The following is a 10609-nucleotide window of genomic DNA, read 5'->3' on the forward strand; positions in this document are numbered from 1 at the left end:
AGTGCGTGCGCACGAGAGAGAGAGAAAGAGAGAGAGAGAGAGAAAGAAAGAGAGAGAGAGAAAGAGAGAGAGTGGAGATCAGGGTGAGAAAGGGTGATCTCTTTTTACTTGAAAATAAAGTAAAACATCTCTAATGTGAAAAACCCAAAAAACATTAAGCTAAATATATCTAATGTAAATAAACTTAGAAAATATTAAGCTAAACATCTGTAATGTGAATGAACCCAGAAATATTAAGCTAAACATCTCTGATGTAAATAAACTCAGAAAATGGTTAGCTGAACATCTCTTATGTAAAGAAACCTAGAAAATGTTAAGCTAAACCTCTCTAATGTGAAGAAACTCAGAAAATTAAACCTACACATCTCTTATGTGAACTCAGAAAAGTTATGCTAAACATCTCTAATGCGAAGAAACTCAGAAAATCTAAGCTAAACCTCCCTAATGTGAAAATCTCAAAGGTAAATCTAACCAGTTTTATGTTAAGAACCTCAGTATCTTAAAAGAGACGCATTGAATGGGAACAGAGATGCGGTTTGAGTTCTTCCGGCACAAATGAGGAAGCCTTAAACGGCAGAAACGAAAGAATTATTCTTTCTTTAATTTCCTCTAACCGACGGCAAAGTTACATTCAGTGTCGACATTTTATGCTCGAAAAATGCAACTTTCCAAAATGAGACTATGTCGATAGAAACGAAAATATGTTTCTAGTCTTTTCGAAACTCATTCATAAATGAGGACTCGTAGAATCCGCAATATAGTGAAACGTACGTGCTGTCAGATATGGTCTGTTTTTTAATTTTTTTTTTTACCGCCCCTTCTCCTCAGCAGAAGGAAATGTTAAATACAAGGTCGTTGTTTTGAAATTATAACGTTGCCCGGCAGTAATAATTTCAAAAATGAAGCTTTATTATTTTTAATTCAATTAAATATGATATTTATTTCATTATATTGTTGTATACTAGCGAATTCCCTGGGGAATAATTTGAAAACTGAAATGCGTGGGAATCTATTGGATTTCCTATTATTTTTAATAAAATTTAAAATAATTTATTTGTTTCTTTATATTGTCGTATACCAGAAAAAAGACCCGCCTTTACCGAGGGCAATATTGTCAAAACTAAAACCGTGTGACTTTCTTAAATTTTATAATTATTTTAAACAAAATTAAAACAAATATATATATATATATATATATATATATATATATATATATATATATATATATATATATTTACATTGCTGTATATTAGAGAAAGAACTATCTTCCCCAGGTGAAATATTTAATAAGAGAATGTTTGTGTGATTTTCTGGACATTTTTAAAATGATTTTTCATGAATTAGAACTAATATTCGATTCTTTATATTAATATGGAATAAAGAATAAACGTAGCGTTATATTAGATTGACAAGAAGGTTCCTGCGGATTTTTAAATTTTAAATGATGTATTTTCGAATGTTTTCGTAATAAACCTTTAGTTTACATATCATTTTAATTTCATCTAATTTGTCTGCGCTCGACCTATTCGTTTCAATTACAATCGTTTTAAAAGAATCGTTTTATGCCTCCTTTTTAGAACGTTATAACAAGATGAAAAAAAATTGCACAATTTTCTTATTTCAATTAAAGCTAGGCCGAAAAGCTGTTAAAATAGTTTGTATTATCAGTGAAGGGTTTTAGTCAAAAAACGACTACTTAACGCACAGCACAATGGTGGTTTAAGAACTTTCGTGGCAGCGACAACAGTCTTGAGAATGATGAGTGTAATGGTTAACCATCGGATGTTGACAATGATCGATTAAAACCCTTAGTCGAAGCCAAGTCACGCAAGTTCAGAAACTGGCTTCTGAATTAGATGTAACGTATACGACGATTTTCAGTCACTTGGAAGAGATTTGAAAGACAAAAAAGCTTAATATATGGGTGCCTCACGAATTGAATGACAACCAAAAGAAACGACGTTAGAACCGTGCTATCTCCTATTCTTTTCCGCAACAAGAACGACCGTTTTTTGACCGGGTTGTGACTTGCGATGAAAGTAGGTTCTGTATGACAACCGACACCGCTTTGCTTCCCGAAGCCAGAGTTACACCAAAAGATTGTTTAGTGGTCTGCATCTATTACAGTGTTTTTTAATGCAGGCGAAACCATTACGGTGAAGTAGTAGTTTCAACAATGGATGAATGCATCAGAAACTTCGACAACACTCAGCATTTGTTAACAGAAAATTTTCATCCACGACATTACTCGACTGCACGTTGCTAAACCGAGCCTGCATAATTTAGATTAATTGCGTTGCGAAACTCTGCTTCATCCACCATAATCCCCAGACTACTCATCTATCGACTACAACTTTTTAAAGCATCTCGACAACTTTCTGCGTTAGTAATGCTTAAATAACTCCACCGACTTAATCGCCACCAGGACGCAAGATTTTTACGTTACTGATATAAATTCACTAGTTTGCGTTGGCAAAAGGGTGTTGATTAAGATGGTGCTTATTTCGATCAATAATATTTTGTTTGAACCGAGATATGTTCATCTGAATTTAAAAGATAAAACCCCGCAAAATATTTCTTGTCAACGTGATATAGGAGTCATTATTTAAAAACTGGAATTCTAATAAATTGATAAGTTATAATTTTTTTAGAAAAGTAACGCCACTGGCGACGGTGAATTGAACATGCATTATTCCGATGTACAAAGGTGTATTAAATATGTAATAAGAGTATAGATGCACTAAATATATCCCTTGCTTATTCTCAGTTCAAACGTACTCTGTCGTAAAGTATGGAAACAAAAAATAATAGCAGCAACTTAACCAACCTACTTGTCTTTAAATATACATAGGTAATGGAATTGTTTCTGTAAGTAGCAAATAGGTTGAAACATTAGACATATATAACAATAAAAATGATAGGTCACATGGTTAATCTCACATTTGGTTCAATAGCAAACACGGAACAGAAGCGTATATGTTCTGCGATACAATCTACCAGAAGAGGTGATCACCATCATCATATCGAATGAGTGCGAAGATCCTGTTGTTGGCATTGGTTTTTCCGATATTTTATAGTCAGAATTATTTATTTAAAGAAATTAGGTACTTACGAGAAGGACCACTTGAAGACTGCTAACATCTTAAGTGAAAGTGACTTCTGTGGAGTGAACCGGATTCGATATTGAGATATCCAGGTTGTCAGTCCATTAAGCTATCATCACCTTCCATAAAGACTTGGTGACACTAAATACTATAATAATGTTTTACCAAGCCTAGTCAAACATTTATGAAAATGTTAAAAGCTTATATCTGTCTCTTTACGTGGTTTGTTTCACTATGCTATTTTAACCGAACTGATCACTGCTGATCAGGTATTATCCCTGATCGAGTTATGCCGACATCCTTCGAAGGAGGAAGTTTACATGGACTATTAAACTTACAAGCGATTTACAGCCGCATACGGGTATATATCTCGGTTATGTATAGGTGACATACATCGCCTAGCAATGTCAAAAGGTTGCTCATCTGGGACTGGCCAGGCTCCATTGTTATTTGATTTAAAATGCGACGGAAAACAGAAAGCGCGTTTATATTTACATTGCTGTTCATATAAATACTTAACTAGGTTCATACATGGCAAAACATATGAAAGAGCTTCCCAAGGAAATTTAAAAACAAAATACAATGTGTCTTTTAAAAGTAAGCAAATTAGTGAAACAAACAACTTAATTTCAGTTAGACACAATGAGCTATATGGTTTCACCTTTAGAGAAATTATCTTTGAATTTATTGTATCTTTCATCTATTATTACAATAGAAACAAGGCCGATAGCCATTAGTCGCGTGCTCTTGTGTAATGAATGAATGCGGGAATGTAGGATTGACATGAAATGCTTAAAGATAAACTAAAATGACCGAAAAATGGGCTGACATGACTTAAATAAATAAAAAGTAAATGACTTAGAATGACTTTAATGAACTTAAGGATGAATTGAATGACCTTAAGAATGACTTGAATGCTTAAAAAATAGCTGGAATCCTTCAAAAGTAACTTGAATGATCTGGAGAATGACTTGAATGGTTTTGGGACTGACTGGTTTTAAAGTGGGTGATCATTTTACATTAAATTAATACAGAAAAGTGATCCCCCACTTTATATCACAAAAACTATTTTATTTAGGGAACTTGAAACGTTATTTTCGTATTCAGGAACCCCGAAAAACAATAAATAGTCGTATAATAAACATAAAAAGAAATAAAAAGTACATGCGTTACGGACCGACCGACCGACCGACCGACTGAGTGACTTATAGAGTTGCTTGCACACGACTAAAAGCACTATTCTCTGAAATACATTTAAAAAAAAAAAACTATTCTCAGTCGGTCGGTCGGTCGGTCGGTCGGTCCATCCGTAACACATTAACTTATTAGTTACAAACAAGTGCAGCATCGGTTTGGGCGATTTCAGAAAAATCTAATGGGTGGATCAAATGTTACGGGACAAAAAGTGCCAGTTTTGGCCAGTTTTGACCCCTTTTGAGCCCCTGCGGGCAAAATAGGATTTTTCGAAGAAAAAAAAAATTGTTTTACTATGCACATTTATATATTCAAGTATAATTTGTGACAAAATTTCAGGGAAAACTAATGGGTAGTTATCCGTCAATCATCCGGGCTAACGGACAGACGGACCCATTGAAAACATTCTCTGATAAATCGGAGGATTAAAATGTTACTCTATACCCCTTGCCGAAAAATAAAAAAAATAAAATGTAAATATGTTACAGACTGACCGATGGAGAGACTTGCATATGACTAAAAATACCTCATCATGGAAGGGTTTCCCCTTCCATTGCCAAAGAAAAGTAACCAATGTAAGTGCATCATCTGTTAAGAACATAGACTACACTTTGATCTTAGCCATATGGCCAAGGAACAGTTACAAACGTAAGTACAGCTTATATTAAGAAGAGATACTACACTTTGATCTTGGCCAAACGGCCAAGAAAAGGGCATTTATTTGCTCCCCCACCGAGCAAATTAGGCACAAGGCCGAATTTTAATGTGAGGAGTGAAGCGAAAATGGGGGCCAACTCTACGGGGAGTAGGGGATCTGGATAGTTACAATTGGTATAAAGGGTTGCTCCTACATTGACCAAGGTCTTATATGTGGGGTTTGTATTTATTTGCTCCCACACCGAGCAAATTAGGCACAAGGCCAATTTTTAATGTGAGGAGTGAAGACGAAATGGGGACCCACTCCTCGGGGAGTAGGAGAGCTGTATAGTTACAATTGGTATAAAGGGTTGCCCCTACATTGACCAAGTTCTTATATGTGGGGTTTCTCCCACATATGGTCTTTGCTTGCAGTATCTGCCGGATCAGATACTACACTTTGATCTTGGCCAACAGGCCAAGAAAAGGGGATGTTTTTTGCTCCCCCTAGGAGCAAACTAGGCACAAGGCCGATTTTTAATGTGAGGAGTGAAGAGGAAATGGGGGCCAGCTCCCCGGGGAGTAGGGCTGCTGGATGGTGGCAATTGGTATGAAGGATTGCCCCTACATTGACCAAGGTCTTATACGTGGAGTTGGTACTTATTTGTTCCCCCACAGCGCAAATTAGACATAAGGTCGATTTTTAATGTGAGGAGTGAAGGCGAAATGGGGACCAACTACCCGGGGAGTAGGGGAGCCGGATAGTGACAATTGGTATGAAGGGTTGCCCCTACATTGACCAAGATCTAAATGTTTTCTTAAATCTTTGAATTCGGCATTAAATAACCTGAAAATGTTGATATGCCGTTAAATAAAAACAACCAACCAATCAAACACGGTAGTGTTTGAATGATACGAAAATTCTATACCTGAAGTTCTGTTTGTTTGTTCACCATTTGATTAATATATACAAAAAGTGCTCTGTTTAAAAATGTAATTCTCATACTGAAAAAGAACGTTTACACACTTTCATTCCAGTATATATTATCTCAAGTTGATTTAATTTATCTTTAGTTTTATTAATATAAAATTTATTTTCAATTCTCATTAGCCAAACCAGTTGACTTTAAAAACGGAAGTTAGTTTATGAGAGTGATTTGTCCTTAAAGATATGAGAGTCATTTCTCGTTTAATTTTTATAGGCGAAAATGGATGTGTTGTATTCTTCCATAAATCCGACACGTGGTCCACTATCAAAAACATCATTAAAGGTTAGGATATTCAGTGTATCTTAAATAGTATGTGACTAAACCCTTTATGTTTTAACCTGGCAACGCCGTGGATATACGGCGAGTAGGTTTTATAATCTCTAGCCTTTTTATGTGTTGTTAGAAATATTTGTTTTCTAGGATTCCATAAACTTTGTCATTTCAGCCTTCTTGATGTAATTCAAGTCTTTAAATCTGGGTCTCTTGAGTTGAGGTGAAACGAAAACAATCACATGTGGCAAGCTGGAGTAATTACGAAGATTGTTGCTGTTACGCGTAAACAACTGGCGGGCGTTCACAACGATATGTGTAGACGCATTTGTGATGTGCTGAAACTAGAAATATTAAAGATATAGCTAAAAATAGAATGTGCAAACCGAAACATGAGTAAAAGGGTATTGATTGTCGAAAGTTAATATTTATATTATATACAAGGTGGAATGATAAAAGGGTCGCCCGCAAGAAAATAATACTACAGTTTATTTTAACATTTAGTGAAAAAAAATCCGTTCATATAACTTAATTATTTAGTAGAGCTGAAATCTATTCAATAAAGCCACCTTCAATTTCAATTGCCGCTTTGATACGCGTCTGGAACTGGGAGCATGGCTTTTCCCCCAAGCGCCAGCGAGAGCTCGGCGAATATTCAGCAGATGGTGTCGATCAGACTGGGTTTGTTGTTGTAGGAGGTCATGTTGGTGAGGTTTTTGATGTATGACTAAACGAAAGTGTCTAAATGGTTCAGGTCCGGCGAGGAGGGCAGTAAGGGAAGGGTACAAAGTCGTAGCACTTCTTCTAAAACCAAGCCTTAGTCTCTTTGAACTTGTGAGCCGGCGCCGAGTTCTGCTGCCATAGTCAGGGTCTGCCAGCGGCCATCTGATTGCAATAGTGGACTACCACACACTTAAGCACATCAGGTGCACGTTCATGATGTAAAGATTGAAGCTTGGTTTTAGATACAGTAAAAGTAACCAGCTACCTCTTCCCCCATTGTACCACGCGCACAAGATGAGAGGAGAGAGAATCAGAGAGAATTTGGTCATTTCCGGCCTTTGATGTGTTGCCATAGATGGTTGTGTCACCAGCATATAGGTCAATGAATGATTTAAGTATGTGTTTTGGGAGATCAGTGATGTAGACTAGGAAGAGATTTGGGTCCAGGATGGACTCCTGAGGGACACCAACATTAATACTGTGGGATTCTAAATTCTGCCCTTCATTTCCAGTATACCGTAGCTGGAAATCTTATGAAGTAGGTCTTTATGCCATACCTTATCGAAGGCCTTTGATATGTCAAGAGCAATTACCCTAGAAAATAAGCCTTTGCCGAGAGATTCACTAATCCTATGAGATATAACCGTTAGCACATCTTCTGAAGATCTAGCAGAACGAAAACTATATTGCATGTCATTAAGAAGCTTATTTCTGCTGAGATGGTTGACTACTTCTTTATTTAATATGGATTCCAGCAATTTACTCATGAGACATAGGAGATTATTGGTCTGTACTGGGAGGGAGATTATCTATCACCTGCATTCTTAAATACAGGACATACTGATGCGGTTTTCCAGGGTGTTGGAAGCAATTCTCCTTAAGACAACGCTTAAACAGTTTTGTAAGTATGGGGTCAAGTTCTGGGTGAAGCTTTTCAACACTATAACTGGAATGCCGCCAGCACCAGTTGTTTACATCACGCACAGATATTTGTATGATGTATAGCGTGTTGTCGGTTATAGGAGAAATATGGAATTGCCTTGGTCGCATGAGGTAGAATTTGCTGCAAAAGTCTTGGCAAATAGTTTGGTTTTGTCTGATGCTGACGAGATGACCTCAGGTCCATTAATGATATTTGGAATAGAACGCAAGCTTCTGTTCAGGATCCTGTTTCCTATTTGCCAAAACTGGTGGGAACCGAGCCGCTGCTTAGCTACTTTGGATTTAACGGACTGAGCATATAGCGCTCTTGCATTTTTTGTTACTCTTTTACAGTGGTTGTTGGCGGTCCTGAAAACAGATTTACTCTCAGTACATCTATTACTTTGGTAGATATGAAAGAAGTGATTTCTGTGCGCGATTGCAGCAGCACCTTCTGGGGAGCACCACGGCTGGCTGTTAAGTTTTTGTTGAAATGTTTTTGGATAATATGAATCGGTCTATGCCTTCAATTAAACATTTGGTCAGGTCTGATAATATAGAGGACACCTTCTTTTTAAACATGGAATGCAGAGGTAGATCATATATAAATGCAAATATAATTGTCTTGCAATTAAATGCAAAGTCTACAGTAATGGAATTATTCTATAGAAAATACCCTTTTAAAGAAATGCATTTAAGTGATCCTATATAGCTCGACAAGTCGTATTGATTGAATTATTCGGATTATTGTTAGAACCTTGAGTGTTACACAATGTTTCGGTCCCAACTTCGACTTTCTTCGGGTGTATATTGTCGAACTCTGATATCGTACTTGTTGAACTCGGGAATTGTGAACGGAACTTTAGTGTTATCCACGAGCGTTGCAGTGTCTCGTTCCGTCAGCCTTAACGGAGTAGAAGTCCTAAGTAATGCGCAATTGTATTTTTTGTATTGTCGTCTCTATAAGACTGCCACTTACAACTGAATTTTACGAAGTAATTTCCCCGTTACCCTACTTGCGAACCAGAAAGTCGGGGGTTACATTGTGGAAATAACACTTTAGCTGAGATCAGTAGTCTGCATCATCCAAATAATACGAATTAGCGATCCTTATCTCACAGGTGCAGTAACATAATAGTTCACATAGGATTCAAATGTGTATATATTTGTGTGTGTGGGGTTGTCCTGTGATAAAAGAGAGTGCGTTGTGTATTATGCTTGGTAAATCTCGCCATGCAATTTGTAACTTTATCTCACGAAATTAAAAATCTTATATATAAAAAAGCACTATGTCTGTTTGTCTGACTCCATAATTTCAAACTAACTCTTCCGACACTAAAGGTTGCAGAGCGGCACTAGATGCCTCAAACGTCGATTAAAATAGTTGTTATGGGTCGACAAAAGGATCAAAATTAAAAAAAAAAAGTTAAACATTTTGTAATTCATCTCGATTTATTTTTAATTAGTTCATATACGTGTCATGTGTGTACAGTGAAAACGTCACCAGCTTTGAATGCTACAGTTTTGCTTTCGGTTTCGCTTCAAACTGATACCACCCAAATACGTTTTACTTTTTAAATCACGACTCTATAATAATATATACGAAATCTGGACAAATTAAAATATCATATTTAAGCGTATTTTTCAACCTGGAAAAACTGGGCTCTTCCCCCACTGGTAATTTTTATTAATCAGCGCGTTACTATTTAACATATGCAATTCGTTTGTATAGGTTTAAACGATCTGTTTTGGAATCATATGCTCACAGATTTATAACGTGAAGGTTGCGAACACATCGAGTTAAAATAGAGCTATGTACTTGGCATCACCAAAGTTATATGGCAAATCGTCAATCCTGGCCAGAATGCATTTTAACGGGTTACTTCACATGATTCATTTGCAACGGTTGTTGAAAAAAAAAGAGAATGCGGATAATATGAGGGGATTGTCTATTATTTAGACTCCGGGGAATGTCACTGTACGGTCATTGAAAACTCGGTGATATTAGCAAAAGTAAAGTGTCCTTGTGGATAAATAACAATAATCACAAATTATTTAGCATTGAGACGGATAAGCGTAAGAAAATCTGAAAATCATGGTTCTCTTAACAACGAAACGAAACATTGAACCACATAATCAATAAATGCATTATACGGCCCAAGCAGAACATGAAATTAGATTGGACTTGTTTAGGTATATAGTCCAGTTAAAACTATACAAACGATAAAATTGTGTGTTGAATATGCAAATAGACTGTAGATGTTTTATGTGGTAAAAGTATTGAGAAAAAAACAGAAATTTCTCTGGGATGTTTAAATATAAAATCATAAAATTATCAAATAAAACGACTGACAGTGGTAATAATGTCTAAGGTTGAAAAACAAATCTCAATTTGTATGAGTCTATCTCTCTCTCCCTTATATATATATATATATATATATATATATATATATATATATATATATATATATATATAGAGAGAGAGAGAGAGAGAGATAGATAGATAGATAGATAGATAAATAGATAGATAGATAGATAGATAGATAGAAAACGAGATAGAGAAATTAAAAGGAACAGACCGTTTCGTCTTTATTTCATTCATCCAGAGGAAGTCTCGAAATAAAGATCAAACGACACCCTTCCGCTGACCAGAGAAATATAGAATCGGACGATCAAGCCTTTATGTGCTTTGGACTTAACATGCAATATAACAGTAGCTACTTTTATTTTCTCTACCGCTATCCCTCAACTCAGGACTGCACTCTAATAAAC

The 10609-nt window shown here is 36.1% G+C and overlaps 1 pseudogene; it reads right to left on the bottom strand.

The window, feature by feature from the left end:
- Positions 1 to 4833: 4833 nt before the first annotated feature.
- On the bottom strand, positions 4834 to 5012 carry LOC145296550 (U2 spliceosomal RNA; annotated as a pseudogene).
- Positions 5013 to 10609: the final 5597 nt, after the last annotated feature.

The sequence above is a fragment of the Euprymna scolopes genome, chromosome 16 (genome assembly GCF_053919585.1).
Source record: "Euprymna scolopes isolate OS-2025 chromosome 16, ASM5391958v1, whole genome shotgun sequence".
Lineage (NCBI taxonomy): Eukaryota > Metazoa > Mollusca > Cephalopoda > Sepiida > Sepiolidae > Euprymna > Euprymna scolopes.